The sequence below is a fragment of the Theobroma umbraticum genome, unplaced genomic scaffold (assembly GCF_002168275.2).
Source record: "Theobroma umbraticum cultivar Fairchild unplaced genomic scaffold, ASM216827v3 scaffold_89.0, whole genome shotgun sequence".
Lineage (NCBI taxonomy): Eukaryota > Viridiplantae > Streptophyta > Magnoliopsida > Malvales > Malvaceae > Theobroma > Theobroma umbraticum.
The window spans coordinates 1,944,871-1,951,919 of NW_018397271.1; positions in this window are offsets into that span (position 1 = coordinate 1,944,871).

Consider the following 7,049-nt stretch of genomic DNA (forward strand, 5'->3'; position numbering starts at 1 on the left):
ATAGCAAATAAAATGGCTTTGTCTTGAGAAAGCTGAACCTTTGAGAAAGAAAAGAGAGATTCGGCTAGGAAGTAAAGGAAGAAAGGGAGAAAGGAGAAAGAAGAAAAGAGAAAGAGAAGGTTCGGCCATGTGAACCTGAAACAAGGAAGGTAAAAAGATTTGTTATTTTGCTTGAAATGCATGCTTTATAAATCAATTGTGATGCGAGATTTTGTTTGAGGTAGCAAGGATCTACAAAGATTGAAAGAACCCGAGGCATGCATGTAGGTAGATTTTGAAATGCATGCTGATTTTGGAGTTAAATAAGCAATGGGTAAGTGTTTTAGTCTTGAAATCATAAGTAGCAAGGAAAAATAAGATGTATATTGATTCTCTATATTTGTGGCACAATCGTGACCATAGATGTGAGGAAGTTGTGAATTATATTTCAAAATTCAAGCTTGAACCGAGAGGTAAGCATGCAAAGTGACTACATTGTGTTGTATAAGCTTTAGTTGGTTGAAGTGTATGGATTGTATGATAAACACTTGTGTGTGATGTTGATAAAAACTATGAGACTTAGTTAAGGATTATTAGTTGATATGCTAACATGTATAAGTACAATTAAATGTATTGGGCTTGAATGGTTTCTAGGAAGGGAATAAGTAAGAAAAGTTTACCGTGGTAGCATGACGGACGAGATAATCAGAGACCAACAAGTAGAAATTAGTTAGATACGCACTTAAATCAATACTGACTAGTGTCCCACTATTGTATGGTGAGTAGGGGGTGTCTATTTTAAAATTCCTATAACTTTGCAAATATATATGTGTTAATTTACTTTAAATACAAATTTGTGGAAAGCATGAGCTGGTAGAGATGTTAGGAAATTATGGATAGCATGATTTTGAAAATGGTTTTGAATATATATATATATATAAAAGCTATATTTATATATATATGTAAAAGGTTTTTAAAATAGGGAAACAAGCTTTTAATATGATTTATGTCAAAATGTGCCTTATAGTTTGTGTGATGTACATTCATTATTGAAACACATATCCACCATGTAGATTTATATTTTAACCTCATGCAAAGGGTTTATGTTTTCAAGGCTTATAAGGGATTTTGTCATGTTACCAACTTGAATATTTCGAAAATGGTTTAAAATAAGCTTTTGAGAACCTAACTTGAATTTTAAATGATTTTACCAAATCGGGAGATTCGAGAGTAGGTTGAATGTCATATCAGGATAGTGTGACCCTTGTGGACAAGTGAGCTCTAGTTAGATGACCTTTGGCTTGTCAACAGATTGTTAGATGTGGCTGGGTTCATGGTCTGTGATATATACGTGGCAAGGTCATGGGTTTATATATGTGGCTAGGTCACAAGTGATATACGCGGTTGCAACCACCTGATTTCTCCGATGTCAGCCAACATCATTAAGACTATCATGGCTGTGGGGATCCAGTGGAGTGAAGCTCTCAAATGTTTTTATGTGGAAGCGGGTCCACAAGTTCTTTATTTCTATTACCTACTCGAGAGTGATATCTCTTTGAGTTTTCAATACATGTTCTTTCGCATGGTGAGAAATATAAGACTTTTCGCAGGTCCCTTGTTTTTACTAATGATGTTGGATTTAACTCGTCGCGTATGAGGTGATTTGTGAAATTGTGTGTAAGCTTTGATAACTCTTGATTTTACAAGAGCATGCATGTTTATGATAGACTGGTTTGAGTAAAGTTGTTGAATGAATTCAAAGATGGAAAATCTTGTACTTATACTGATTTGTTTTAAATAAGTTGTTAAATGATTTCGACAGTAGAGATATTTAGTTGTATTGATTCGATATTTGATTTAAATGATTATCTTGCAATAACCTTCTAATTTTACATATAAGGCACAAACCTCCATTTTTAGCTGTATTATTTACATATATTCTAATATTTTTAATATTCAAAACTTTTACCTTAGCTTGTTTTCCATCTATACCCTGCTCACAAAGTTGATGATTACTGAGTGTGTGAGACTCACCCTCTTATTTCCTTTTACAGGTAAGTAATCGGTTCAAGTGTATCGTTTTGCACATTAAAACTAGTTGCAATGTAGGTAATGGCATCTCTTAGACTTCCACTTTGAGTCACTCTGCTATATAGAGGTCGTGTTGTGTCAAATAGTTAGACTTATAAAGATTAATAGTCTATCAAGATTGTATTTGCTAAAACTTGAGGTTGTGCAATGAATACCATTTGTGATGTTGAAATTACTTTGGAGTAGTTAAATCTAGTTTTCAGTATCTGGATTCTACGTTTTAAATATTTTGTTTATTTGGTTTATGGAAACGATAGTTTTAGTGATGTCAGTTGATTTTAAATTATCCAAATCTCAAATAAAGCTTGTTTGGGATTTGACAAGTTCATTTGTAAGTCTCGAACGCTGGTAATGATCAGGAAAAAGTTGTTACAAACTTGGTATCAGAGCCCTAGGTTTAGTCAAGTCCAAGGAATTTTCATGTTAAGCAGCAAAGTAGGGTGGTTGACACAGATTCTTGCTTATAGTTAGTGATTGCAACACCGATTATAGGTAAGAGGCTGTGTGGATCTCTTTATATATCTTAGAAAGTCACCTTATGTAATTATAAGAGACAATTAAATAATGAGAATTGATTGTCGATGTCCAGGTTTGAGATGCCATCTCGAACTCAAGCATCTTTAAGGGCTGAAGGTGAGCTAGATGTGCCCAGACAGACAGATGAACGATTACAGGTTTCTATCTTACGAGGACTAGGTTGTCCTAGAATAAGGGGAAAGAGGAGTTCCTAGCGTTCGAGTGAGGGTAGTTTGAGTGACCGTAGGAGTGCTAGTACATACAACACTAGGGCTGGTGGACTTACTTTAGGGAGCGCTGCCTTGAAAGAATTAGCTGTTGGATTACAAAATTTAAAACAACGATTTACAGAATTTACTAGGCAATGTGCTAGAGCAACTGAAGAGTATATGGCTTATGACCTAAACATAAATATGATAGAGGAGGAAGGGTCAGAGAAGGAGAATGAAGATGATCCAAATGATGACGAAAGAGATGATTCAGTTTCATTATTTGCATTTATGAAGCTAAAACCTCCATCATTTATTGGTCCCATCGTGGGAAGAGGACCTGCATAGATTTTGGGACACTATGGAAAGGATTTGTCATGCCTTAGGAGCTTTAAGCACAAAGTCAATAACATTGGCTAGTTTTCATCTTGAGGATGTAGCACAACAGTGCATTATATCTTACATGTGGGGTAAACCTAATGATGCCGGTCCGTTTGGTTGGAAGGAATTTGATAAAGCCTTTATGGATAGGTTTATGCCTCACAATGTGCAAGTGGCTAAGACCAAGGAGTTTGAGGCTTTGAAACAAACACTCAGTATGACAGTGTTTGAGTATGATGTGTAGTTTACTCAATTGTCTAGATATGCCTTATACCTTGTATCTACTGAAGAAATGAAAGTGAATTGGTTTGTGGCTAGATTGTCTGAGTATCTATTTAGAGCTATTGCTCCGCAAAGGTTTGATTCCTATTCTGATGTAATGGATTATGCTCGGTTAATAGAGGGTCATAGTATGGAGGCTAGAACACTTCGTGAAGGTACTGGAAAGTCTAAGACTGAAGGGCAGATTAGTCAAAGGAACTTTTGTTGAGAAATGACTTACGATAGGTCAAGTCGGCCTAGTCGAAGGGATACTGCTTAAAATAGAAAGCAACTGTCAACTAGGTCTCAAGGGACAAGGAGAAACCCCCAGTTTAGTAGTCCACCTCGTTGTGGAAATTTTTCTAGAATAAGTAATCGTTGAGGATTGGGTAATGAAATGACTAGCCCTAATAGTCGACAGATGGGCCAGAGGAGTCCTTATTGTGCATGTTGTGGTATTATGCATGTGGGGCCATGTGCCCAACCGTATGATGTATGTTTTAGTTGTGGTCAAGTAGGACATATGCGAAAAGATTGCCTCTATGGTGGGAGATCACAAGGAGCTAGTTATGGGTATGTACAACCATCGTTAGTGGTAGCATTTGCAATTTCACCTCTAGCTAGGAGAGGTTGACCCGATAAAGGCAAAGGAATAGCCTCTACTTTCTGATCACGACCTGCTGAGTTAGCACAGTAGGGTACTTTCATAAGAGGACAAACGAGAGTATTTGCCATGGGTCCGCAAGATGTGTTGGCTTTTGATGATGTGGTGACAGGTACTCTTTTAATTTGTGGTTTTGAAGCATTAGTATTATTTGACCCTGGAGCTTTTCATTCTTTTGTTTCCTTGAATTTTGAGTTAAAATTGAATAGACCTTGTGAAATAATGGTAGACCTATTGATAGTGACCACTCTTTTTGAAGAGATTTGTATAGCAGAAGTTGTCTATAAGTTTTGTATAGTTTAAATTAACCATCAAGAGACATTAGTGGATTTGGTGTTATTAATAACATTATGATTTGTCACAATATTGGGAATGGATTGGTTGTACAATTGCTATGCCAATGTCGATTGTCACTACAAATATGTAGAATTTAAGTTTCCCAAAAAAGCCTCATTTATTATTTATGGACATAGGAGTCCCTGCAACAAAGGAATATTGGCAAGAGTTACTAGAGTGGAAACAAGATAGAATTATTTGGTATGTGTAATGGCCAAGGAAGATGTGTTAATAGAGGAAGAGGTTTCGGATATTAAGAGGGTGCCAATAGTAAACGAATTTGAAGATGTGTTTCCGGAGGAATTGCTTAGGTTGCCTCCGGAAAGGGAAATTAAGTTTTTCATTAATTTGATTCCTAGCACAGAACCAATATCCAAAGTTCTCTATCGGATGGCACTAGCAGAGATACGAGTACTACGAGAGCAATTGCAAGAGTTAGGGGAAAAGGTATTTATTCGTCTGAGTACTTCGTCTTGTGGAGCTCCGGTATTATTTGTAAAGAAAAAAGATGAAAGTTTAAGGTTATGTGTGGATTATTGAAAGTTGAATAGTGTGACCATTTAGAATAAATATCCACTTTCTAGAATCGATGATTTATTCGATCAATTGCAAGGTGCACAATGTTTTTCAAAAATTGATTTACACTTCAGGTATCATCAGTTAAGAATATGAGAAGAGGATATACCAAAGATCGCATTCTGTATGAGGCATAACCATTTTAAGTTTTTGGTAATGTCTTTTAGTTTAACTAACACTCCCACCGCTTTTATGGATCTAATGAATAGAGTATTTCGAGTCTATTTGGATAGATTTGTGGTGGTGTTTATAGATGATATGCTAGTATATTCTCGGCGCCCTGAATAACATGCACAACATTTACGAATGGTGTTGCCAACACTTCGAGAACATGAATTGTATGCAAAGTTCTCTAAGTGCGTTTTTTGGTCAGAGAGTGTTAGTTTTCTAGAACATGTGATATCGAAGGAAGGGGTTAGTGTGCATCCGCAAAAAGTTGCATTGATTCAAACCTAGTTAAAATCGAGTACAGTTACCGAGGTTCAAAGTTTTCTCAGATTGGCTAAGTATTATCGTCTATTTGTATAGAATTTCTCAAAAATCGCAGCACCATTGACGAAGTTGACTCGAAAGAGAGCTAAGTTTGAATGGACTAATGAATGTGAAGATAGTTCCTTAAGACTAATGAATTTCTCAAAAGTGTTTGATTTCAGCACCAGTCTTAAGTTTACCAAATGCTCTAAGACGTTATGTTGTGTGTTGCGACGCATCAAGGGTTGGATTAAGATGTGTGTTGATGCAAAATGGTAGAGTTATCATGTACGCCTCAAGGCAACTCAAAAGGCATGAGTAAAACTATTTTACTCATGACTTGGAAATGGCAACGACAGTATTCGTATTAAAAATCTGGCATCATTATTTGTATGGGGAAAGCTTTGAAATATATACGGATCATAAGAGCTTGAAGTATATATTTCAACAATGTGATCAAAATTTAAAGCAACGCCGTTGGATGGAATTGCTCAAAGATTATGATTGTATTATTCAATATCTACCTGGTAGGGCCAACGTGGTAGTAGATGCTTTGAGTCAGAAGTCTATGGGGAGTTTGGCACATTTGTTAGCTGAACGACGAAGCATAGTGCATGGATGGCAAAGTTTAGGTAATATGAGGGTCAATATCGATATTGGTGGGCCTAGTGCCCTTATTGCTCATTTTCGAGTACGACTAATGATCTTGGATCGAATTCCTAGTGCACAGGATCGAGATGAATTTATAATGAAATACTTGGGATCTGAAGAACGAGATCCGAAGTTGGTCCATGGAGATGAAGTATTATTGAAATATGAATCTGGGACATACGTACCAGATCGAGATAACTTGAGAGAAGAGATTTTAAAGGAAGTTCACATTACCACCTACATAGTGCATCTAGGAGCCACCAAGATGTATCACAATTTGAAAATAGTTTATTGGTGGCCAGGCATGAAGAAGGATATAGCTGAATATGTAGCCAAGTGCTTAACTTGTCAACAAGTTAAAGCTAAACACGGGAAACCCCCAGGTTTGCTACAACCCCTATCGATTCCCGAATGAAAATGGGAACACGTAGCTGTGGATTTCATGATTGTATTGCCCTGTATCTGATAACTCTATTATATAGAGTTATTTTGACTCATTTTGGGAGCTTAAGCAGCTAGATCTTTGAGATTTTAGGTTCGGATTTTAGCATTTTAGGTATTTTTCTAGTTTAAGTTTGATTACTTGTTAAGTGATTAATTTAAGTTATTTTAGTTAAATTATAGGTTATTTTATTTTAAATTACTTTAAGAGTAGTTATTGCTAATTTCGCTTATGGCTTTTGTAGGAAATTGATGAAAAAGACTCATTTGATGAAAATCATTGCAAGTATGGTGATAGCTTCATTCGTATATGTTTCAATATTTTGACTATATCTCTTTCTAAAAAAATCCCAATGAGGTGATTCTTAGACCAATAGAATTATAAGAAGAAGGGCTACAATGTTTATGTTCACCAATTTGCCCAGTTTTGACTGGATCATGGTCAAAATATTTTTCAAAATCGGACCACTGCA